This window comes from Dasypus novemcinctus, chromosome 10, assembly GCF_030445035.2.
Source record: "Dasypus novemcinctus isolate mDasNov1 chromosome 10, mDasNov1.1.hap2, whole genome shotgun sequence".
In the NCBI taxonomy this organism is placed as follows: domain Eukaryota; kingdom Metazoa; phylum Chordata; class Mammalia; order Cingulata; family Dasypodidae; genus Dasypus; species Dasypus novemcinctus.
In genome coordinates, this window is record NC_080682.1 from 67,558,883 (window position 1) to 67,586,162 (window position 27,280).

A 27,280-nucleotide genomic window follows, 5' to 3' on the forward strand; every position below is an offset into this window, starting at 1 on the left:
AGCTTCCCTTGTATGTGATGGTTTTCTTTTCTCTTGCTGCTTTTAGGATCTTCTCTTTGTCTTGAGCATTGGATAATTTGACAAGTATATGTCTTGGGGTGGGCCTGTTGGGGTTTATGACTTGTGGAGTGCGCTGTGCTTCTTGGATATGTACATCTGTCTCTTTCAGTAGATTTGGGAAGTTTTCAGTCATTATTTCCTGCAACACTCTTTCTGACCCCTTTCCCTTCTCTTCACCTTCTGGAATGCCTATAATACGTATGTTTGAGCGTTTTGCATTGTCATTCAGATCCCTAAATCCTAATTGGATTTTTTCTATCTTCTTATTGACCCCTTCTACTATCTGTTTGATTTCTGATGTACTGTCTTCCACATCACTAATTCTCTGCTCTGTCTCTTCTAGTCTGCTGATATTTGCTGCAAGTGTATTTTTGATTTCTTGAACTGTGGTGTTCATTCCCATCATATCTGTTATGTTTTTGCGTATGTCTGCAATTTCCCCTCCAAGTGATGTCTTCATGTTGTTAACCTCTTTCATTACTGCATCAAATTTGTCGGTGATAAATGTTCTGAGATCTTTCATTGCTTGTGCCAAGTTTTGCTCCCCTTCGTGATTATTGGTTTGTTGATTGGATTCAGCCATGTTTTCCTGATTATTGGTTTGGTTCGTAGATTTTTGTTGCTTTCTGGTCATCTCTTTATTTTGACGAATTTAATCAGTTCCTTAGCTTCTTTGTCTGCTCTTGGAGGTTAATTAGTTGTTATTTTTGCACAGGTGTTATATCTTCTCTTTGTCACTTTTTTCTTCTTATTCTAGTTACTTGTTGTTGGTTAAGTTCACTTTAGAGGAAAGTATTAGTGTTGGGGAAAGGCAATTGTGTAAGCAAGGGAAAAGTGTAAAGTTGTATTGGTGATGTATGTTAATAAAGCAGGAATATGAGATCTGGAAGGATGGAGGTTAGATTCATGTAGATTGTATAGAGTTATAGCTGTAGGTAGAGTACCTTTTATGAAGTTGATGACTGAATTTGGGAGGAATATGGTATGAACTACACAGCTATTGTTTTCATGAGAGAGGGAAAAAGAAAAGAAAGGTAATAGTTTCAAGAGTGGATAATAGACAGAAAACAGAACAAAGGTATTAGAAATTAAGAGTTAGACACTTTGTGGATCAAAGAACGGGAGGTGGGGGGTGGAATATAGGAGAGACAGTAGATGATAGTGGATATCAAGATGCAGGGGAAGGGGGATAGTGTAGGTAGCCTAAATCAGTTCACACAGAAATGAGGCAGTGGAGGATGGGAAAACCCAGCAAATGTGAGGTGTTCCCTGTAGCACCTATTGTATACTTGAATTAAAGTAAAAATAAGTGGAAGATGAGGGACAAGAGGGAAAGAGAAAACCGAAAAAAAAACAAACAAAAAAAAAAAACAAACTAATTATAATAGAGAAAAAAGAAAGGCAAGAAGAAAGGAAGAAAGAAAAAGAGGATGGGCAAACGGTGGGGAACGGATAGGGAGAAGAGAGATACAGGTACACACGTGTCACAATTGCAACACTATCTAAAACAACAACTTCCCCCCGCTTTGCCCTAAAACCCCCCCGTCTGTCTGCCCAAATGGGTCTGCAAGCACCTCCCTTCCCACAAACCCCCAATAGGCCGCCCAGGGCCCACGAACTCCCCAGTACTGCAGATGCTCAAAAAAAAAAAAAAAAAAATTTAAGTAAAATTAAAACAAACAAACAAACAAACAAACAAACAAAAAAAAACAAAAAAAAACAGAAACCCCTCCGCAGGCCCGGCTCCGCCCGCCACGGAGGCTTGGACCGGCTCTGCCCGGCTCCTCACGCCGCCTTGGCCTAGCCTGGCTCCGCCCAGCTCCGCTCGCTACAGCGGCCCAGCCGGCTCCGGCATCCACCTCCCGCCACCGCGGCCTGGACCGGCCCTGCCCGGCTCCGTACCCGCCGCTGCCTGACCCGGGCCCGCCCGGCTCCAAACGCTACCGCGGCCCGCAGCCGGGGCCTGAACCGGCCCCGCCCGGCTCCAAGCGCTACCGCGGCCCGCAGCCGGGGCCTGCACCGGCCCCGCCCGGCTCCAAGCGCTTCCGCGGCCCGCAGGCGGGGCCTGCACCGGCCCCGCCCGGCTCCAAGCGCTACCGCGGCCCGCAGCCGGGGCCTGCACCGGCCCCGCCCGGCTCCAAGCGCTACCGCGGCCCGCAGCCGGGGCCTGCACCGGCCCCGCCCGGCTCCAAGCGCTACCGCGGCCCGCAGCCGGGGCCTGCACCGGCCCCGCCCGGCTCCAAGCGCTACCGCGGCCCGCAGCCGGGGCCTGCACCGGCCCCGCCCGGCTCCAAGCGCTACCTCGGCCCGCAGCCGGGGCCTGCACCGGCCCCGCCCGGCTCCAAGCGCTACCTCGGCCCGCAGCCGGGGCCTGCACCGGCCCCGCCCGGCTCCAAGCGCTACCGCCGCCCGCAGCCGGGGCCTGCACCGGCCCCGCCCGGCTCCAAGCGCTACCGCGGACCGCAGCCGGGGCCTGCACCGGCCCCGCCCGGCTCCAAGCGCTACCGCGGCCCGCAGCCGGGGCCTGCACCGGCCCCGCCCGGCTCCAAGCGCTACCGCGGCCCGCAGCCGGGGCCTGCACCGGCCCCGCCCGGCTCCAAACGCTACCGCGGCCCGCAGCCGGGGCCTGCACCGGCCCCGCCCGGCATAATGGAGGACTTTAATACACCATTATCACTGTTAGACAGAACATCTCAACAGAGATTCAATAAAGGAACAAAGACATTGAATAATACATTGGAAGATCTGAAGCTAGTAGATATATACCGAACCACTACATCCAAATACAGCAGGATATATATTCTTGAGTGCACATGGGTCATTCTCTAAGATACACTACATTCTAGGCCACAGAGAAAATCTCAATGAATTGAGAAAGACTGAAATCATGTGAAATAATTTCTCTGACCATATGGAATGAAGCTGGAACTCTGCAATGGCCAGAGAACCAGATTAGGCACAAAGATATGGAAGCTAAGCAACACACTCTTAGACAAACAGTGGGTCAAGGAGGAAATTTCAAAAGAAATCAATAACTACCTTGAAACAAATGAAAATGACAACACAACATATCAAAACTAAAGGGATGCAGCAAAAACTGAACTGAGAGGGAAATTCATAGCCATAAATTCATATATCAAAAAGGAGAAAGAGATAAAATCAAAGTCCTAACTGCACATTTGGAAGAATTTGAAAAAGAACAACAAACTACCCCAAAGGAAGTAGAAAGAAAGAAATGAAGATCAGAGCAGAACTAAATGAAATAGAAAATAAGATAGCATTAGAAAAAATAAAGAAAACAAAAAGCTGGTTCTTCAAGAAGATCAATAAAATTGACAAATCCTTAGTTAGACTAACAATGAAAAAAAAGAGGGAAAATGCAAATACACAAAATAGGAAATGAGGAAGGGAGTATCACCACTGATACCACAGAAATAAGGAGTATCATAAGAAGATACTTTGAAAAATTATATGCCAACATGAAGGACAATTTATAGGAAATGGAAAAATTCTTAGAAACACACAAGCAGCCTACATTAGGAATGAAGAAATTGATGAGCTCAACAGCACAAAGTAAAGAGATAGAATCAGTCATTTAAAATCTCCCAACTAAGAAGAGGCCAGGACCAGACAACTTCACAGGTGAATTCTAACAAACATTCTGGAAAGAACTAACACCAATCTTGCCTATACTTTTCCAAAAAATTGAAGTAGAAGGAACATTGTTTAACTCATTCAATGATGCCAACATTTGCCTAATACTAAAGCCAAACTAAGATGCTACAAGAAAGGAAAATTAGAGACCAATCTCTCTAATGAACCTAGATGATAAAATCCTCAACAAAATACTTGCTAATTGTATTCAACAACACATAAGCCAAATTATACACCATGACTATGTGGGTTATACCCTGGGTATGCAAGAATAGTTCAACATAAGGAAAGCAATCAATGAAATATACCACATAAACAGATTGAAAGAAAAAAAATCACATAATATTCTCTATAGACTCAGAAAAAGCATTTGACAAAACAGAGCACACTTTACTGATAAAAACACTGCAAAAGATATGAAAAGAAGGAAACTTTCTGAACACGATAAAGGGTATATATGAAACAGTCACAGCTAAGATGATATACAATGGTGAAATCCTAATAGCTTTCCTTCTAAGATAGGGAAATGGACAAGGATGCTCACTATCACTGCTCCTATTTAATGTTGTGTTAGAAGTACTTGCTTGAGCACTGAGGTAAGAAAAAGATATAAAAGATATCCAAATTGGAAAGGAAGAAATCAAAATTTCACTATTTTCAGACAACATGATCCTATACATAGAAAGCTCTGAGAAATGTATGAGAAAGCTTCTAGACCTTAAATATGAGCTCAGTAAAGTAGCAGGTAATAAGATTGATGCACAAAAATCATTAGCATTTCTGTGCACCCATAATGTGCAATCTGAGGAGGAAATCAAGAAAAAAATACCATTTATAATAGTAACTAGAAGAATCAAATACCAAGGAATAAATTTAACTAGGGATGTAAATGAGTCATTCACAGAAAACTGCATAACACTTTTAAAATAAATTAAAGAAGACTTAAATATCTGGGAGAATATTCCTATTGGCTAAATAGCATTATGATGTCTATCCTATCCAAATTAATTACAGATTTAATGCAATTCCAATAAAAATCAACACAGAATTTTCTACTGAATTGGAAAAATTAGGAAATTTATTTGAAAGGGCAATAGGCCCCAAATAGCCAATGACATATTGAAAAAGAAAAATGAAATCAGAGGAATCACACTACCTGACTTTAAAACATACTACAGGGAAACGGACTTTGGCCCAGTGGTTAGGGCGTCCGTCTACCATATGGGAGGTCCGCGGTTCAAACCCCGGGCCTCCTTGACCCGTGTGGAGCTGGCCATGCGCAGTGCTGATGCGCGCAAGGAGTGCCGTGCCACGCAAGGGTGTCCCCCCGCGTGGGGGAGCCCCACGCGCAAGGAGTGCGCCCGTGAGGAAAGCCGCCCAGCGTGAAAAGAAAGTGCAGCCTGCCCAGGAATGGCGCCGCCCACACTTCCCGTGCCGCTGACGACAACAGAAGCGGACAAAGAAACAAGACGCAGCAAACAGACACCAAGAACAGACAACCAGGGGAGGGGGGGAAATTAAATAAATAAATAAATCTTTAAAAAAAAAAAAAAAAAAAAAAAAAAAAACATACTACAAAGCTACAGCGGTATTGGCACAAGGATAGGCATATTGACCAAGAACCAAATTGAGAGTTCTGATATAAATCCTCACATATGCATCCATCTTATATTCAACAAGGCCACCAAGTCCATCTGTGATCCACTTAACACCCAGCCTAGCTTCTCATGGAGAAGCCATTTTACCCTCATTAATTGGAATCATGTGTTTAGGTCAAGGGAGAACAGGCAAGAGGAAGAGAGGAAAAGAAAGAAAGTTCTCTTCTCCTTTCTCATAAGCCCTGTCGCATTTGCCTTTTTTGGTTGCCTGTTTGAAAACCCAGTCTCCCCTAAATAATTAATACCAGGAATGCCCATACCATCAGCGGCCCTACCTTTAGCCATATCAACATTTTACAGGAAGGAACACATAGATATGTTACCAAAGGGTTCCAAGAATCACATTTTTGACAGTTAATCTCACTGAAGATTTATGGCATGTTTATTGCACTCCACAATGTCTAAGTTTCCCCTTTCACTGGCCACAGGGGGTTTTAAGCCTACCCTGTCTCTAGATATCCTTTTCATATCTTTTACTGAATTTTTCTTCTTCCTTATTAGCATCTTTTTGTAAAGTAAATTAAAAAAATGTATTGAGTTCTTACTGTGGGTCAGGAATATGATAAACAGTTTACAATGCAAACAACCATTATTCTAACCAGTGATGCATTGGTAAGAAACTTCTCACAAAAAACATAACAATAATAAAGCTATTATATCTAGCACTCATCTCTTTCCATGGGTAGATACTTTGACCATGGCCAATTTCAATGATTAGCTTGAAAATTTTAAGTGGGTACAAGGCATTTCCAGTTCTTTATTGACAGAGTCCCATTGGATAGAAACTGTTAGAATGTCTATTTTATGAATAACTAAACTGAGACATAGATTGTTTAAGTAAGTTACTCAATGCCTCACTGCTGGTAAGAGGTGGATTTGTTTTCAAACCCAGATCCCCCTTATGTGTTTTCAACTGAACACCTCTGCCAACTGTGGAGATCATCCTGCCTTAAGTGTTATTTGCCTCTTCATAGAAACCTCTTGAAAGGGAGACTTTCCTATTCTTTGTATTATCCAGAGTGCTTTACTTAGTTTATATCTTACTCAGACATAATTCAAACATATTTTAAATAAATAGATGAATTTTTAAAAGGTGAAAAATATCTGCATCTGACCGAAGGGTGAATTTTTCCCCCATGCTTGGTTATGAAGCACAATGGCTCTAAGAGCTCTCTCATTGGCAGCTACTGTAATATTGGTCAAATACCCAAACACTCAGAAAATTATTATCACAAGAACCTAGGGGTAATTCCAGTCTCACAATCAAACCATAAACTAAAACTGATTAAATTAGCAATACTTTATCCCATGTTGTAGATGGTCTCAGAATAATTGGTAAATATTTGGGAGGTGGTAGAAAGTGACTTAAAGATTTTAATAACGTACATGCACATGTATGTAGCCATGTGTTTTGTGATCAGCCTTGCAGATGATAAGTTCCAACCTACCCAAAATTTGTTAAAATGAAAACCAAGAACAAATGCAAATATTACGTGAAAAACAGTTCAATATTAGTCATTAGAAAAATTTAAGTAAAAAACCACAATGAAAGTCTACTCTAGACTTTCAAAAATGGCCAAAGTTATAAAGACTGACCATACAGTCTTGAGGAAGGTATGGAGGTACTGCAACTCTCACTCACTGCTGTTTCAAATTTAAAATGGTACACTTTGGAAAACAGTTTGACAGTTTCTTACTAGGCTAAACATTTACCTACCATATGTTGGAACACTTGTATGCCTAGGTATTTAACCAACAGAAATAACAGCATTTAACCAAACAAAAACTTGTATTGTATATAAATGTTCAGAGCAACTTTATTTGTAATAGCCAAAAGATGGAGACAATCCAAATGTGCATAAACAAAGGAATGGCTGAATATATCTCTACAATGGAACTATTCAGGATTTGAAAAGGACAGACTGTTGCTACACACAACAGAGATCCATCTCCAAACAATTATGCTAAATAAAAAAGTCCAAATAAAAGCCCATGCCGTTACTTTTTTATATAAAATTCTTGAAAATATAAACTAATATGCAGTGACAGAAAGCAAATGAGTGGTTGCCTAGGAGATAGGGCAGGAGGAAAGTTATGCTGAATGCTTGAGTCAACATTTAGGGGTCTCTTTAAGGTAATGTAGGCTTTTCTATCCTGCTCTTCAAAATTCAACCAGCCTTTACCCATCATCCAGTACCAAAACCACTTCCATGTGTGCTTGTTTCTTCACAATCCAATCTCTGTATCAAAATATATTAGTTTCCTATTGTTGCTATAACAAACATAGCTTAAACAACATAAATCTATCTTACAGTTCTGTAATTTAGAGATCTGAGTTGCCCTCGACTAAGATCAAAGTTTTGGAAGTGCTGCATTCCTTTTTAAAGGCTCTAAGGGAGAATCCATTTCCTTACCTTTTCTAGCTTCTAGAGGCTGCCTGCAATCCTTGATTCCTTGTCCCATTTCTCCATCATCCAAGCTAGCAACTGTGGATCAAGTCACATTTACATCATATCACTCCAAACTCCTTTTCTGTTTCCCTCTTTCAAACTTTTAAGAATTTTGTGGATGCATTGCAAACAACCAGACAATCCAGGATAATCCAATATATTCCTATTTTAAGGTCATCTGATTAGAACTTTAATTCCTCTTTGCCATGCAATAGAAAATTTTTACAGCTTCCAAGAATTAGGATACGCTTGGCTTTGGGGGTAGGGACATTTTTCTGTCTACCTGAAGGGTACATGGTGGAACACCAAGTTCTGACCACTTCTGCCCAAAGCAAGACTTGTCTATGGGGAATTTTAATGCTAGAACACCCAAATGGGTTGGCTGAAACTTTCTCTGAGCTGTACTTCAGTGTGAGGCTCACTCTCCCTGATCGTTAGTTTCTCTCTTCTTTCGTAGTTGTCAGACCTGCATATTTTCTGACAGCTTTTCCTGCTCCCACCTCTAGCATCCATAGAAGATAATGTCAATAAATCTCAGGTACTACCAAAAATATCTTAGTGTCTGCTTCATAGTGGCCTCAAAGTCACAGGAATAGTCATGAAAATATAAAAACTACATGAGAGAATTCATTGTTTCCAGTCAGAAGGAGGATAGTTTTTAAATTAGATAATACTTTAGAAATCACTTATTTTTTATTCTTCTTTTTAAGATACATGGATCACACAAAATGTTACACTGAAAAATATGAGGTTCCCATATACCCCACTTCCCCTCCTCTTCCCCACTCCTCCCACATCAATAACCTCTTTCATTATTGTGGAACATTATTTGCATTTGAAGAATACATTTTGGAGCACTGCTACACAGCATGGATTATAGTTTATACATCGTAGTCTACACTCTCCCCCAGGCCATTCAGTGGCTTATGGCAGGATATATAATGTCCTGCATCTGTCCCTGCAATATCATTCAGGACAACTCCCAGTCCCGAAAATACTCCCATATCATACCTCTTCTTCCCTCTTCCTGCCCTCAGCAACGCCTGTGGACACTGTCTCCACATTAATGATGCAATTTCTTCCATTGCTAAAGTCACAATAATTCTATAGTAGGATACCAGTAAGTCCACTGTAATCCATCTTTTATTATTCCATCCTGAGGACCCCAGCATGGTGATACCCATTCCACCTCTGAATCAAGTGGGGGCTTAAATCTCACATGGCTGATGGATGCTATTCTTATGCTTGCCGTTGTAGACTCTCTTGGTTCTCTGGTGTGGTGTTGACCATCCTCACCTCCCTGTTAGCTGACCTGGGTAAGTCCAACGAACAGGAGGGTAGGTGTTGCAACTCTGCTGAGGCTCAGAATTCAGCTGGCACATGAACAGTCCAGAGATTCAAGTCTCCTGAGCATACACCAACCACAGTGCCAACCACAGGTTCAGTAAAAGTGACAGAAGAAGCATGTGTAGGGAAGTCACATCTGAGTCCAACTCCATCACAGTCAGGAGCACAAATTAAAATCACTTATTTAAATGTATTGATTTATTTATTAGCTGCCCACATATTAAAAATGATGAAATAACATTGTTCACACTGAAATATTTGCATAACTTGATCAGTCTTTATCAAATTATGGAATGTGTAGTTACAGGTAGATAAAATTCAGCAATAAACAGATTCATCTTGTCTCAGTGACATACAGTGTTATATAACTAAATCTACTTATCCAAAAATTAATCACTTTTATAACTAAAGGCAATATAATAACTATGTTACATAGCCTAAGGGCAATCAGACCTGACTGATTTGTATTGTTCCTTAACCTTATATTAATGAGGTTTAAGAAGTAATAGTTAGGTTGGGGGGGGAGAGGTGGGGTGGGGGGGTGGGGTTGAATGGGACCTCACATATATATTTTTAATGTAATATTATTACAAAGTCAATAAAAAAAAAGAATATTGAAGAAAAAGAAGGAAATAACATAAAACAAAAACTGTATTTAAAAGTTGTGAAAATAGGTATTTCCCAAGTAATATAAAATTGTATACAAAATTAAAAAAAAAAAAAAAAGAAGTAATAGTTAGAAGATAAGAATGTATTTCCTTCCAAGAACCATGGATAACTTCTTATAAAAGGCAGACTTAACTTTCCTGATTTTGAAAAATGAATAAATTAGACCTTTATATACCACATCAAATTGGCTACTGCCACCTGCACATTTGAGAGAATACTCTCTGCTTTCAGATGCCATCTAGTTGCACTTTTGCAGTGGTTTAGTGAGCAAAGTCATGTTTCTGCTTTCTCTAACTGGCAAATTATAGTAAAATGGCACTTGGGATGAGACTATACAAAATAGTTTGTGCATACACCTGGGAGTTCAATACTTGAGAAGTATGAGCAAAATCCCTGCACTTGAGTATTTATTATTTGATGGTTTAGTTCTTTGTCTTTTCAAGTGTGTAGGAATCTGAATAAGACTGATGGGGCAAGGTCAGGTAGGTTACAGGTGTCTTTACAAAGAGCAGTTATTTGAGCATAAGAAACTCCTAAACTGGTCACTTCAATTGATGAAGTCTTTTTCTTTTGGAATCTGAAAAAGACCTTTCTGGCTCAAATTCTCCTATCCTGAGGAGCATTGTAAAGGTAATTTTTTGTCAAAGATATTTTACACCTGAATTTCAAAGTTAGCTTATGACCTGTCAAAAAATATAACTACCCTATAAAATGTGAAAACAAAATCTGTCGATGCCATTAAAACTAAAGTTGTTCTTTGGATAATATAAATCAGTACCAAATGTCTTTGTATAAATTAGACTCATTTGTGTTCACTATTGTGAAACTACTGATATTACTATTTCTATTAATGCTTCTATATTACTAGTATTAACAATAAACTGTTTATGTATGGTTAGTGCTTTACAGTGTATCAAGCAAATTTTAATCAGCTAACTCAATGTTCATAACAGCTGCTGAGATCAATCTTCTTTCTATTGGACTTTTAAAAATTTAGCTCTTCTCCTGGGTTAACAATCTTGAATGAGAAAATGGAGCTTGTAGAGTGACAGAACCAGCCCTTGAACCTGTCTCACTCACTCTTATTTAGTACACCATAAATCTATATACAGACATCTCCCTGATTTTATTTCTATTAAGACTCTGATCTACTAGGAAAATTACTAATGAAAATGTAGATCAAGCTAGAGTCAGCTCAGGAACCCAAATCAGATAAGCAGCTTCCACTTTCTTCCATGAGTTTCATTCAAAAAATGTACTACCATCTGAATTTGTCAGAGGGAACTAGAAACTTGGAATAGAAGTTCAATTGTAGAGAAAGATTTGTATGTACTATATGCATCTCATGTTTTGTACATAATGGAAAAACGAAACAAAATCTAATGAAAAAAAAAAAAGCTGAAAAATAGGGCCAAAGTCACTCAACCTCTGTTTCGACCATGTTCTGGTTATTAGGACTCAAGTCTGCTGGGCATTGCTTTTGCTCAACTGCACCAAAGAAAGGACACACTATTTATCTTACTTTCCATCTTATAAATTACTGGAAACTGTGTGTGTGTATGTGCACAAGCGCATGTATGTGTTGTGTGTATCCTTAGAACAGAATAACTATTTGAGCAAAACTTTAAATAAGCTTTATGAATTGTTTCTCAGTTTCATAGTTTTATTAATTGTGATTTAGCTTGTTAACTGTGTTTCAGTTCTTATCTTTATATATGATTAGAGTAGTTTCTCACTGGGTCATTGCGAGGGTTAAATTAGTTAGAGCTATGACTGGTAGAGAGAAATTGCTTAATAGATACTTATTATTTATTTTGTTATTGCTATTATTTTTAAAGATGAGAAATGGATGCGCAAATAATTGGAAGGGATAATTTTAAAATTAGGGGCACTTGAAAGAAAAAATATTCTGGGTATTTAATAGAGGTATACAGGTTCCAACTAATATCTTAACATTGAGCTTAGAATTTAAAATTAAACCAAATATTTCTTAACAAAAATTAATCCATAACTATAGAAAATAACCATTTTCTCCTAGGAATTTCATTTCTCCAAGGTGGTAGTTAGGAGCTTTTATTATTTAACTATTACAGGCTATAGAAAATAACATGAAAAAAAAAAAACCCAAATACTCAGACCATTAGCCCAGGGAGTGATTTATTTCCTAAACTCATTTATATCTAACTTTGGGGTAGAGATAGACCTTTAAAAACATACAAACCATCTCTAAAACTCAGGATGTGCTGATGTGCTTTCCACACATCAGTAAATTAATAGAAATCCATTATTCAAAATGCTTTCATTTACTCTGCCCAAGAATACCATGGAAAGCAGCCCAAGATGACAGACTTGGAGGATTGTGTGTTGGATGAGAAGATAATCATAACTACTAAATTAATCAGTCACTCTCCCCCAGGTGAATTTAAGGAAGTATTTAATGATGTCTGGCTACTACTTAGTAATGACAATTTTCTCAGGGATGGGGCAGAACATGCATTTGCCCAAAATAGCATGGATCTCTTCACACCTGTGAAAATAGAAGTGAGGCAGGATAGAATAGGGATTTAAAGGAGAAAGGGCAGAAAACCCAAATGAGTTACACCAGCCCCACCTGGAAGGAAGTACTGGAGCACAGCGGGCAGCCAGCTGCCTCACATAAACAAGTTATCACACACAAGTTATCAGAAGGCAGCTTGCAAAATTATTACAGCAGAGAGAGGAAAACAGGAAGGCCCCACTACCATCACCCATGTACATCTCACATCAGCAGGGCTCACGGACAGTGGCCAGGAACCAATCATTGCTAGTCAACACTCCCTACAGAGTGCGTGGACATCAACCAGAAGCCAATTACCACCGGACAGCTTTGTCTTAGTTACACCAGTCGGTGTAGACCCTAACCAACAATGATATACAATAAAACCAGAAATCCCTAGAGAGGGTGTGAGTGTTTCTACCTTTCGCATGCGAGCACTTGCATCTGAGTGTGTACTCTCCCTTTATTAAAATCCCTTCTTTCTCACAACTGTGGTGGGTATCTGAATTCTTTCTAATGACATAACCAAGAACCTGGAAATCAGTGCCAGCACAAGAAAGATATGATGATCTTAATTACAGGTCTTAATTACAGAACATGGTGCCTGGGTAATAGTGGATTTTTAGACCCAAAAAAAATTTCCTTTAAGTTTGATCACTTACCAAAAGAAGCACGTGACCCCCAGTCAGAGGAAGTAGATGGAGGTCTGAGGTCTTGGAGAGAATCCCGTGACAGTGCTTTAAGGGCCTATGTGAAAAATCATTATTCCAGCAGTTTCTGTAATGCTAATCTAAACTATAGATGGGCAACAGACTATTTTTGCATGTATTGAAAGCCACCAGTTCCAGCCTAAACACTTCGGGAGATCAGAGTGGAAGATCCCCATCACATCACCTACAGCCCAGGTGATGGGAGTGCTTAAGGTGATTCAGGTTCACTGTGATGAAGATGGCCATGTTCAGCTGGTTAGTCATAAAGATGTTCAGGATTCAATATCTGTATCAAATGAAGTCCAAACTGCCAAGAAGTGTATTAAAATCATAGAGCATGCAGAAAATGAGGATCAGAGAGCAATTAGTGAGAACTATCAAATAATATCAGACACCACATTCAAGGCCTTGCACTGGCAGCTTCCAGTTACCTGCACCATGATCAAATGGAACAAGATACTCAGCTACAAGATTGCCAAAGAAATGCAGAATGTTTAAAGGCTGAATGAGGAATTCTTCAGTACATGGTGGAAAAAGGGCTTTATTCAGTGTATGATCATATGGTAAATAGGTGGATTATAACCAAGTGGTATTTTGCTAGGGCTTTCAAAGTTAACTGGTTTTCTAGCCTCACGGAATACTGTTGAACTCTAGCATTGTTTTTTGATTCATTTGTTTTCTCTGCCTAGTAATTTTCTATTCTGCTATAACTACTTGTAAATCTTTTTTTTTTTTTTTTTTATTCTGCCACATTTAATGTTGTGGAAAGAGCTCTACCCAGGAGTCATTTTACTGTTTAGAAAATTTTCCCAGACATGAAGCCCTGTTAGTGACATAGACAGGTAATATGGTCAGTACTTTTCTACCCCATCCTTCAAAGCACTTCTGGTACTTCAATGGTTTTTACTGATTCACCAACAGCTAAAGAGGCTGTTTTACAAACTATAGGTAAATAGAAGGCATGTTCATCTTTCTCCCTCCAACTGCTTTGATCATCGCTTATGGCATCTCAGAACTGTAGTTTTCACAATTTTGAATTGGGGCTTTCAGGTTATTTTTCAGGGACAGATAAAGGGAATTTTTTTTTGGAAATTCCATTATAGCTAACTTCTCTGGGGAAGTTGTTTTTAAATCCAAAGACTTGAACCATATTCCTTGAATATAAATGTGTTTGATTCCCACCCCCCTTCCCTCATAGTTGTCTTCTCATTTAGTACCATTGTAGTTATATACATTTGCATTTTTAGAAGAAAGGTTTACCCATTATTATTATTTTAATACTCAAGAACTGCTGACATAGTTTAGATATAGTAGAGTAAATATAAACTTGAAAAATGCAGATATTGGAGGAATAATAGGTATCTTGTTCTTTAATGCTTTGTGGTGGGTCTGTACTATAAACAAATGAATTAAAATTTTAAAAATCACAAATAAAATCTAAAAATGAATCAAAGTGAGGATAACTTTCATACAGTATCTTTCTGTTGCAACCTGTTATTTAAGGGAATACTAATGATTCATTCTAAATAGGATGTAAAACTTTTCCCAAATTATTCTTCTTTACTTCTGCCTGCCAGGAACACAAACCCAACAGTGACATAGCAGTTCTTCCCAGGTATATTAGCAGATATATGTGTTTGGTCTCAGAGCACACAGGTGAAATTGATATGATATGATAACTGGTAATGATGGATTGATTGACATTGTTTATACTTCTTTGACCAGACCTTAAGGGAAGGTCAGTTTTTTATAACCAAGTAGTTTCTTCCTATCTATTTCTAAATACATGTCAAAAGGAAGGGTGATTTTGCTTCATCTTTGTTTGTGCTCAGTAATACAATCAAGTAAGAGAGTATTCAAGTGAACCATTGGTAATAAGCATTTTAATTTCAAATAAAATATATTTGTATTAATAAAAAAGAATAAAATACATGTCCTTCACCCATATAGCAAAAACAAGACCAATGTTCATAGAATCTTTATATTCTATTAACAGCATATTAAAGTTTCTGGCCTGTTCATCTTAAACGTTAAATGAAACAGAAATATTATTTTCTGTAGGCCACCAACTTTTCGTATCCAAAATTATTATTGTTATTTATAAATATGTCCTTTCTGAAAAAGACGTGACCCCTGAAAAAGTTTGTCAACTATTTTTAAGTGAAAAAAAAAACAAAAAACAGCTAAAAAAAAAACCTTTAAAGCATGAAATAGCAAAAAAAAAAAAAAAAAGGAGAACAATGAATGCCAATAACCTCAGTATTCTAAAGATATATGGTACAAAGTCCAATTGTTCATTTGCTATTCCTTTTAATATGAAACTTTATCTTATTCTTTTTAGTTACCCTATTGCAAGGTGTTTCATTTATCTGAACCTCATTTTACTTAATAGCAAAGTGTGAGCAACCACAGGGTTATGATGTGAATCCAATGAGAAAATTCCTGTAAAACATCCTAAGACACAGGATGTAATACAAGAATGGTTCAATGTAATGCCCAGTTGCTTTGGATTTCAGTCAAAAATGTGACCAGTTCTGGTCAAGGAGACAGGAGCAAAAGGGATGTGTTTACATGTCTACTGAGATAGGAAGACATCTACAAGATTCTACAAGACAACTCTTTTCCTACCAAGGAGACCCTGGAGGGAGGAATGTCTAGATTTTAGAGTTATAAGAAAGTAGAATCCACATCAGCCTGGGTCTCTTTTAGACCAGATTAGCTACACAGGTTTCATCAATTGTATTTTTCCCATGCTTCTCCACCTTCCCACCACCCTGCAATAGTGACATATATCTGTGGTAGTTCACAAAACGATATTCCTGTGTTTGTACTATTAACCACAATTCTCATCCACCTTTGGGATTACTGTGTTATTCAGTCCCTAAATTATTCTTTAGGTTTCTTTCAACTAAAATTTATGTCCATAAACTACCTTTTCAGCCACAATCCCATTTACAGACCAGTTGTGTTAGTTCTGTTCACTATAATGTGTTACCATCAACTCTATCCATTTCCACACTTTTACAGTCAAGTTAATTAAATTTTCCACACATATTAAACATCAGTATGGCTTCTCAGCTCTTCTCTTATCACCTAAGATCTTTACTCTAGATTTTACCTCCATGAATTTATTCTTTGTATTTAGTTCATATTAGTGAGACCATGCAATATTTGTCCTTTTGTGTCTGGCTTATTTCATTTAGCATGTCTTTAAGGTTCATCCATGTTATCATATGTGTCCCAGTTTCATTTCTTCTTATAGCACATAGTATTCCATCATATGTCTCTACCACATTTTGTTTATCCATTCATCAGTTGATGGACATTTTGGTGGTTTCCATCTTTTGGCAATTGTGAATAATGCTGCTGTGAATATCAGTGTGCAGATGTCTGTTCACGTCACAGTTTTCAGTTCTTCTGGATAGATTCCTAGTAAAGGAATTTCTGGATCATATGGCAGTTCCTTATTGAGCTTTCTGAGGCGGCAACATTTTACATTCCCATCAACAGTGAAGAAGTGTTCCTATTTCTCCACATCCTCTTCAGCATTTACTATTTTCTATTTTGTTTTGTTTTTAAATAATGGTTATTCTATGCAGCGTGAAATGAAACCTCATTGTCATTTTGACTCACATTTCCCTAAAAGCTAGTGATAATAAACATTTTTTCATGTGCGTTTTGGCCATTTGCATTTTCTCTATGGAGAAAAGCCTATTTAAGTTTTTTGCCCGGTTTTTAGTTGGATTGCTTGTCTTTTTACTGTTGAGTTGTATGATCTCTTTATATAGAATGAAAATCAAACCCCTATCATATATGGTCTCCAAATATTTTCTCACATTGAATGAGTTGTCTTTTCACCTTCTTGGTGAAGTCTGTTGAATCACAAAAGTGTTTAAGGTAGAGGAATTCCTATTTATACATGTTTTCTTTCATTGCTTATGCCTTTATTGTAGGGTATCAGAATCCACCACTTACTATCAGGTCTTGAAGATGTTTACATACGTTTCCTCTAGGAGCCTTATGTTGGATATTCTATAAGTAGGTCTTTGATTGATTTTGAGTTAATTTTTGAATGAGTTGTGAAATAGGGGTCCTCTTTCTTTAGGTTATAGTTATCCAGTTCTCCCAGTACCATTTGTTGAATAGACTGTTCTGCCACAGCTGGGTGGTTTTAAAAAACTTGTAAAAAATAATCACTTGACCATAGTTGTGAGGATCTGTTTCTGAACCATCAATTTGGATGCATTGGTCTATATGTCTATCTTTATACCAGTACCATGCAGTTTTTGTTGCTGTAGCTAGGTAATATGATTTAAAGTCTGGAAGTGAGAATCCTCCAACATCGCTCTTCCTTTTTTAAGATGATTCTATTTGGGTAACTTTAGTATTCCAAATCAATTTGATAATTGTGTTTTCCATTTCTTTAAAAATGCTGGTGGAATTTTTATTGAGATTGCATTGATTCTGTGTATCAATTTGGGTAGAATTGACAACTTAATGATATTCCGTCTTCCAATCCATGAGCATGGAATGCTATTCCATTTATTTAGTTCTTTTTATATTTCTTTCAAGAAGACTTTGTAGTTTTATGTACACAAATGTTTTACATCATTGTTTAAGTTTTTTCCAAAATATTTGCTTGTTTTAGTCACTATTGTAAATGGATTTTTTTCCTTATTTCCTACTCAGATTGTGCATTACTAGTACATATTTATGCTACAGATTTTCAAAGTTTAATCTTTTATCCTGCTACTCTGCTGAAATCATTTATTAACATGAGCAACTTTGTTGTAGATTTTGGAGGACTTTCTAGGTATAGGACCATATCATCTGTGAATAGTGAAAGTTTTACTTCTTCCTTTCCAAACTGGATGCCTTGTTTTCTCTATCTTGCCTGATTGCTCTAGCTGGAAACTCTAGCACTATATTAACAACAGTGGTGAGAGTCGGCATCCTTGTCATTTTCCCAATCTCAGTGGGAAAGCTTTAAGTCTTTCATCATTGAGTACAATGTTAGCTACTGGGTTTCCATATACAATATTTATCATGCTGGAAAGTTTCCTTCAACTACTATCATTTGTAGTATTTTTATCAAGAAAGGATGCTGGATTTTGTCAAATGTCTTTTTTGCATCAATTGATAGCATCATGTGATTTTTCTCCTTTGATTTATTAATGTAGTGTATCTAACTCATTGATTTTCTTGTGTTGAACTACCCTTACATATCTGAGTAAAATCCACTTTATCATGATGAATAATTATTTTAATATGTTTCTGGGTTTGATTGGCAAGTATTTTGTTGAGGATTTTTGCATCCGTATTCATGAGGGAAATGGGTGTGTAATTTTCTTTTTTTGTAATTTTCTCTATCTGGTTTTGGTATTTGGGTTATATTGGCTTCATAGAATAAGTTTGGTGGCATTTCTATTCAATTTTTTTTTTGAAGAGTTTAAGTAAGATTGGCATTAAATCTTCTTTGAATGCTTGGTAGAACTCACCTATGAAACCATCTGGTCCTGGATTTTTCATTTTGGGAATTTATTTGATGACTGTTTCAATCTCTTTATTCATGATTGGTTTGTTTAAGTCTTTTATTTCTTCTAGGCTCAATGTACATTTTTCATACATTCCTAGGAAATTTTCCTACATTGTCTAGTTTGTTGGCATACAGTTGTTCATAGTATTCTCTTATGATCTCTTTTATCTCTGTTGCCTCATCTTATGATTGATTTTATTTCACTTCAATGAAATATCATAGAAGATATTTATAAGATCTTTTGAGGAACAATTTTTGGTTTTATTAATTCACTTTGTTGTTTTATTGTTCTCAATTTCATTTATTTCTACTTTGATCTTTGTAATTTCATTCCTTCTGCTTGCTTTGAGATATATTTGCTATTCTTTTTCTATTTCTTCCAGCTTTTTAATTAGGTCATTGATTTTAGCACTTTCTTCTTTTTAATGTAAGCATTGAGACCTATAAATTTCACTATAAGCACTGCCTTGTTTGTATCCCTTAGGTTCTACTATGTCGTATTGTTGTGTTCTCATTTTCATTTATCTCAAGAGTTTTAAAATTTCTCTTGAAATTTCTTCTTTGACACACCAGTTATTTAAAGCTGTGTGGTTTAATCCCCTTATATTTGTGAATTTTCCCTTTTTCTAACTATTGTTGATTTCTGGCTTTATTCCATTATGATGAGTGAAAGTGTTTGTATAATTTCATACTTTTTGAATTTATTGAGATCTGCTTTGTGACCCATCATGTGGTCTATCCTGGATAAAGATCCTTGGGGCTTTGAGAAGAATTTATATCCTGCTGTTTTGGGGTGCAATGTTCTGTATAAGTCCATCTATCATGTAATTTAAGTTTTCTGTTTATTTATTGATTCTCTGCCCAGATGTTCTATACAATACTCAGAGTTGTATTGAAGTCTCCAGCTACTGTTGTAGAGACATCTATTCCTACCTTCAGTTTTGCTAGTGTTTGCCTCATGTTTGGGGGCATCCTGTTTAGGTTCATATACATTTATGATTGTTATTACTTCCTGGTGAATGCCCGCTTTATTGAAATGAAATGTCTTTCCTTGTCTCTTGTAACATTTTGCTTTTAAAGTCTATTTCATCTGATAGAATTATGGCAACTTCAGCTTTTTTGTTGTTGTTGTTTACTGCATGCACGGACTATCTTTTTCCAGACTTTTATTTTTAATCTATTGGTATCTTTGGGTGTCGAGTGAGTCTCTTGTAGACAACATATAGATAGCTTATCTTTTCTTATCCATTTCACCAGACTGTGTCTTTTGACTGGGGAGTTAAATCTATTAACATTCAATGTTATTAGATTGATAACTGCAAAGGCAGTTCTTATTTCACCCATTTTGACCTTTGGGTTTTATCTATCGTACTTTATTTTCACCACTCTTTTTTATACTTGTAGTTACTTTTACTGATAGTCCAAGACTCTCTCTCCTGTCCTTTCCTTTCAGGCTGCAGAACTCACTTTAGTATTTCTTGCAAAGCCAGTCCCTTCATTAAAACTCTCTCAGTTTCTCTTTATCTGTGAATATTCTAAAACTTGCCCTCATTTTTGAAAGACAATCTAGTCAGAAAATTCTTTGCTGGCTGTTTTTATCTTGCAATATCTTAAATATATCATTCCACTCTCTTCTTGACTCCATGGTTTCTGATGAGAAATCAGCACTGTATCTTATTGGGTATCTCTTGAATATGATGCATATTTTTTTCTCTTGCTTCTCTCAGATTTCTCCATTTGTCTTTGGCATTTGACAGTCTGATTAGTAAGTGTCTCAAAAGTAAGTCTATTTAGATTTACTTGGAAGGAGTACATTGTTCTTCTTGGAGACATATATCTATGTCCTTCAATAGGATTGGGAAATTTTCAGCCATTATTTCTTCAGATATGCCTTTTACCCCTTTTCCCTTTTCTTCTCCAACTGGGACACCCATGACATATAAGTTTATGCATCTCTTATTGTAATTTTTTTTCCCTGTGACCTTGTTTATTTTTTTTCCATTCTTTTCTTTATCTATTCATTTGCATGTTCACTTTCAAAGCCTTGTCTTCAAGCATACTGATCCTTTATTCTGCCTCCTCAAATCTGCTGTTAAATGCTTTCAGTGTATTTTTAATTTCAGTTTTCATGACTTTTTTCTCCATTATATCTGCTGTTTTTCTATGTATGCTTTCAAATTACTCTTTCTGCTTATCCAGTGTCTTCTTTTACCTTTAATCTCTGTAGCTATCTCATTGAATTTATTAAGGACATATCTTTGTTAATCTATGACTCTTTGACTAAACTCCTTTATGCCATCTGAAAGCTTATCTTATTCCTTTGACTGGACCATATCTTCCTGTTTCTTGGTTTGGATTGTAATTTTTTGTTGGTGTCTTGGCATCTGGCTTACTAGATGTATTTATTCTTAGTGCAGTTTCTCTTCTTACTTTAAGGTCTTCTTGCCTTTTCTCCCTTGCTGTTTGTGTATAGGATGTCATTGGTGCTATAAACTCTGGAGGCTGATGCTGTCCATATTACACAGGAACCAATGAATTTTCTCCCACATTTCTCCTCAGCCATGATAGGGATTGAGCTTCAGTCATTTGTAGTAATCCAAGTTGTACAGACCAAGACTGTTTATAGTTGCCCAGAGTGGCTGGTGAAGCTTCAAGCCCCTTCCCCCCCCCCTACATGGGGTAGGGATGGAGCTGCTGTTGTGGGAAGAAAACTAAGTCATATGGGTCAAAATGGACCACAGTTACCCAGGTAAATTGATGTAGCACTGGCGCCTCCCCTCTCCTGACAGGGGTGGGGATGGACACTCCAGAGTGCCCAACAGTGTGTGTAGCTGAAAGTACCTGCAGTTTCCCAGAAAACCTGAGAAAATACAGCTCCTCTCCTTTTTTATTTGGTGGTGGGGGTAAAGCCACAGGCGCCAAGCAGTCCAGTGAGTACAGGTCAAAATAGTCTGCTATTGCCTGGAGAATCCAAGGAAGTATAAATACCCTCTTATCCTATGGGGGGGGGGGTAGCGATGAAGCCACAGGTGTCCAACAATTCAGTCTCTGTTGGCCAAAAGCAGCTGCAACTGTCCAGAGAGGCTGAGGAGAAGACACCACCTCCCTCTTTCCTTTCAAGGATGGGGATGGAGCTACAGGTGTCCAACAGTCCAATTTGTGTAGGCCAAAAGTGCTTGCCATTGTCCAGATAGGTGGAGGAAACACAAGCCCCCTCTTTCCCATTTGGGGGGTGGGGAGAAGAGATGGAATAAAAAATAGAAGCATGTATATGTGTTCTCAGAAAAAAATATGATTTTTCCCTGAAGATTAATGCCAAAAGAAGATTCTTAATGTTTGAATTTTCCTGATAATTAATTATAAAGATCTGCCAGAGAAGTCTGAAAATGTAGCAAGCTTTGAGCCACACATTTATGATTCCCAAGACATCAGGAAAATTAATCTTTTTTTTTTTTTTGGTCTAATTACTACATCTGTTATGATCATTCAAAGAAATTTTCACATCTGCATTAGAATATTAATACCCAAGTTTTTCCCTTCTTAAAAAGCAAAGCAGGTCTCTGAGACATATTTAAAGGGTATAGTGCTAATTATAGGCTTGAATAAAAGGGATAGAGTAATCATATGTGGGAAAATTATAAATGAGTCTCACTCTGTTATGTTGGGACCTAGATAGCCATATATCCCAATGTAAAGTCCATAAACAGGGTGCTGATTTCAAGGAATTGTGTGCCTTGTCTATAGTGTCTAGATGGCTCTAGAGCCCTCAGGAGCACCTCTATTGGAGGCTTTGTTCATAGTGGCAGTTGGTGATATCTGCCTGAAATATGTGTACATGTAATGTCTGGAATGACCATTTTGAAATCTCTAAGCTGTAATATCGCTTTTGTATTTGATGTTTCCATTTTTCGGTCAAGATATTTTTCCAAATGCATAGCTGGGTTATGCATGGCATTAATCTTTCAGTGCCAGTGAGGCTCAACCCTGGGAGTCATGCCCCATGCTGGGGGGGAGGCAGTGCAGGGAGGTAGTACATTTATTTGTTGAGTTTGGTTTAGAGAGATGCCACATTTGAGGAACAAGAATGTTTTCAGGAAGTAAATTTCAGGCAATAATTATTATTAGGCTAAGTTTCAATTCTACAAGAATTGTTCATAGTTACATGCATTAATATTGAAGGCTTGACATATTGGTTTGTTTTCTTTTATTATGCACTGCCTATGTACTCAAGAGATTTTTGCTCCTCTATCTGAGAACATAGCAGGACTCCCCAGTATGGGAGTTTAATATTTTCTTGTTGATTATCTGGGACTCCAACCATGGAGATATCACCCTATGACAAGATGAACCCATTCATATTCCAATGACTCATGCCTGAGATGCACATTTACCTACATATCCCCTTGCCACCAAGGCCCTACACTAGGGACTGTCTTCTGCCATATTTGCCAAAAGAACATTCCCACAATTGTAGTTTCAACAACAGACCTCCATCTTCCCAGAGCTCCTATGTTTCTTCCTCTAGCACTCCTCTCAGTTCCAAAGATAGAAAACCCATTCCCCAACCCTGTTCACCCTCACACTTGAGCACACAGAACCCCCTCATATCCCTGCACCATCACCCCCATTCACTGCCAAACTACCTTTGTTGCAGCAGCAGAAATTTGATAAGGCCTAGTTTCTGGAAAGCCAATTAAATGATATAGACTCTACAGGCTTTGAGTATTCAGGAAGGATGTAGACTGAATATGTATTCGAGCTTACATCCAGATGGAATGTGGGCACTGTGTTAATTCAGGCTTACCTGGTTTCCAAACAAACCCCTAAGCCCTAAGAAACTAACAAAGAAATTTCTTTTTGCACCAAAAATACTCTTTGACCCCTGCTCCTAAATCTTCTGTATAAAAGAGACCTGGAAATCCTGTTCAGGGCTTAGTTTTTTGGACTAAGTCCACTGGGCCTGGCTGGCTGTTAATAAACTTTCCTCCTCAGAAGAGTCTCGCATCCTGGTCCTCAATATCATGATCACTGACCTCTCTGCTGCCAGGTGCGTTCAGTGGTAAAGTTTTTGGAGAATATTTGGGGCCCCTCCTGGCCTCAGGAGGTAATTCCCTTCTGAGCAGCAGAACCTTGGAAAGGGTTTTCCAGCAGCCATCTTGGGGCCATTGATGTCTGCATGGAATCCTTGCCAGGTTTCAGATCTATCTACCAATGTTTTTAATCTTACTAGCCTGTTCCATTTTCTTTCTCAGAGAGTTTACACCTTTAATTTTGAAGGAGTGTTGAAGGCAGATGATGTTTTTATTCTATAGCTATTTCCTGCTGGTTAGGGGCAGTAGGCTCTACCTGACAAGATTTAAAACTTTTTTTGTTATTTTATTTTGGTTGGAGGAAGATGGATCTGGCATCCTGGGTGAAACTGAGTGCAGTTTTTATATGGTTAACAAAATGCTGATTCTTGAAGAAATAAAACAGTTAGAATTTTGAGATTATATGGTTTAATTAAGAGGACACTGGACCACAGAAGCAAAAAAGTCTAGGGTTTTGCAAAGTCTGCATTTTTTCAAAGTTGGTGGTAGAAGTATTTTCCCCTGAGTTATTTTATGCTCTTGGTTAACTCTAGAAAATTGCAATAGACAATGGGGTTAGGTATAATTTGCAAGCATTTTTCTTTTCAGTTAAGCTACAGTTGAAAACAGATGAGGTTTTTTTCCTTTTAAAGTGATGTTTTGTTTGTTTTCCCTTTAACAAATAGGCATTTGGGCTAGAGCTAGAAGAAACTACTGACTTTGACATAGACAATACTTAGCCTTTTTTTTTTTTTTTTTTTTGAAGAGGTATTTCAGGCCATCCAGTGACTGGCAGTCATACATTTTGTCAGGTGCTTCTGGTGAACTGGCACTTTCTTGGGCAGCTGGTTTCACTCAGGATTTAGTGCACCAAGCTGTATGTTATTTTAACTTTAATAGCTGTGGGAGTGATCAAAACTACAGAGTAAAGTTTTTTAGATTTTTGGCTTTAATTAATTCCTGGTAATTGTTTTGACTGTTTTTATCAGCCTCCCCCCCCCTTTTTTTTTTTTGAAAACCCATTTGATTAAGCTGGTTAAGACATTTAAGGCAGGAGTGGAGAAGGGGTCCTTCAGGATTTGACTTTGGGCCCTTTACTGGCAGTAGGATGGCTTGGCTGAGAGTCTGAAACACCCTTATCTACACTTTAGAGTTTTCTAGCAATTGAGCATGGTATTTAATTAACTGGCTATCTGTAAGCCACTGGTGGCCCCTGACTTCAAGCATGTTTTTCACCGGCTCAAGGTGAAGGCTGTGGGACATTGCCCCCAAGTTAGTTTGGTTGCTTTTTCAATTAAAAGGGCTGTTGGTCCCACTGTTTTCAGGCAAGGTGACCATTTCTTTATCTTATAGAAGTGTTTATTAACTAGTCAGAAAATGAGGTTTACCAGGACTGTTAAATGTTCAATGTTCATCTGCATGTGATCTAATAGAAATATCACTATAATTATTAAACATATATCTTAGAATAGGATATAGGCACAGTACTTAATACTAATTAATGTACTACCCAATGTATAAATTTCTCTTTGAGCTGTAATTAATAGATTTAAGTTTCAGGTTTGCAATACCTTACATGTTATTTTTCCATGGGAACAAGCTGTAATGCCAATTGTGTTTAAGCTCTGCTCACGGTACTCTGGTGATCATTGTTTCACTTGGTATGTTCTTCACAGAAGCTGCAGCACTGTTGGCCCTAGAGAGAAGCTAGGAAAGTAGTTTCCAGTATTTCACCAGCCTGGTGCTTAGAGATCTTTGGCACTATGAAACAGTGCTAGTCTGGAGGTGATATCTATTGTACATTTGGCTGTACTGAGCCATTGTTGACTGTTGCAGGAGTTTGAAACTGCAATGTAGTTCTCATTGACTTCGGGTGCACAACCAGAGATGTAGTAGCTATCTTTATTATTTTAGGTGTCAGTGACCAACCTAGCCAATAATTCATATGGAGAGGCAATCTGCAGTGTATTGAAGGCCTGGTTTGAATCATAAGAGAGTTTGACAATGCTGAAGTTTATGTCTTGATTTTTATACACCTTTTAAACATTTCTAATGCAATATGTAACATATTAAGTGAACTTAATTTTTTGTACTTTACTTCTTACTTTTACACTTTTACTATGAAGACATTAATTAGTGGGTGTTCTTAGTTTAGCAGTAGAGGAAAAACTACTTTTTTCATTTTAAAATGAAAACTGAAGATTCCCAAAGGAATCAAGGAAACTTTTCATTACCGCCACTTAAATATGCACATTGAGGTGACTTCCAGACAGGTTTTATTGCTATGAAGTTACTTTTTGCTGTTAATATCAATTTAGGTTTTATTTAATAATGGCTTCTTAGAACTAGCTATTGAAATGCTTCAGTTTAGGAGATGCTTTTATAAACTCTTTATAATTAACTGCAACTACATAGACTGGTTAATTTACCTTAGATTACAATTAGCAACCAATGGATTTTACTTTATGCATTTAAGAGAGGGCAGATCTACATTTTTAAACTTAATTTCATTAGATATGAATTTAGAATTTTTATCATTTTAAGATTTAATACATAAAATTAATTTATTAACTTGGTATTTTATAAACCAAAGAGATAACACCCAAGTTAAATAAATTGAAACTGTTATAGTTTATACAAAGATTTTTTTAATTTATTTATAGGAGGCTAAACCCCTTTTTAATACAAACTGATTCTTAATTCCTTTTGCTTAGAAGAGTTTTAATCTGTTACACCTAGCCCCTCCCTCAGAGCTCTTGCAAATAGAAGGCCCTGGGGACTGTGTAGGTTAAAGAGCTCAGGAAAATCACTTTCCCCTTTTCAGTAGTTTCTATGTTTAGATTTTTATATGATTTTTTGTCTTTTTTAGCCTCATTTGGGCTCTAGGAATATTTGTAACATATATAACTGCATATTTAATTTTTTAACAATTTGAATAGAGTTCTTTTAATAGTTATTTATTAATTTGATATTATTATCCCAACGTAAGTAGATATACACTGAGCAAATAGGCAGACATGAATAGTTTGAGATGGAAACACAACTTAGTTATTTAAAACTTTCATTCTTTTACAAAACTCGTTTAACTGTAAAATGACATTTGAAAGATTTCCCAGCAGATTCTTCTTAATTTGCACTATGACCATGCAGTTTTACACAAAAATTTTGTTTTTTAATTAATGAGTTATAACCAAAATATCCCTCATTCTCTAATACAATTTTTCTTTGCCTCAGAAGTTTATATTTTACTTTGACTTTTAACAGACTTTGGATAAGCAAGACTAATTATATGTATATTTATGGAGGCTAGTAAAGCCTCAGGGGAACTGGTTTCTCTCATTAAATGCTACTTTTAGGAACTCTGACAGTTAAGGCAGGAGGATTTTTTTTTTACTTCCCTGTCCTCTGAGATAACAAGACTCTGGAAGCTGCTGGATGGAAGAGTGGATGTCCAACCTTGAGGGTTAAAAATTGCACCAGGCAGAAATTTAGTCCACGCTTGGATCCATGAGAAAAAGCAGGGTTACTAATATCAGTAGAACAGGATACAGGATGTTTCAAATTTGCTTTTCCTGAGCCTTAGGGGCAGAA

At 37.6% G+C, this 27,280-nt stretch overlaps 1 pseudogene; it reads left to right on the plus strand.

Moving 5' to 3' along the window:
* The first annotated feature begins 12,178 nt into the window (after nt 1-12,178).
* On the plus strand, nt 12,179-13,582 carry LOC101443012 (F-actin-capping protein subunit alpha-1-like; annotated as a pseudogene).
* The last annotated feature ends 13,698 nt before the right edge of the window (nt 13,583-27,280 follow it).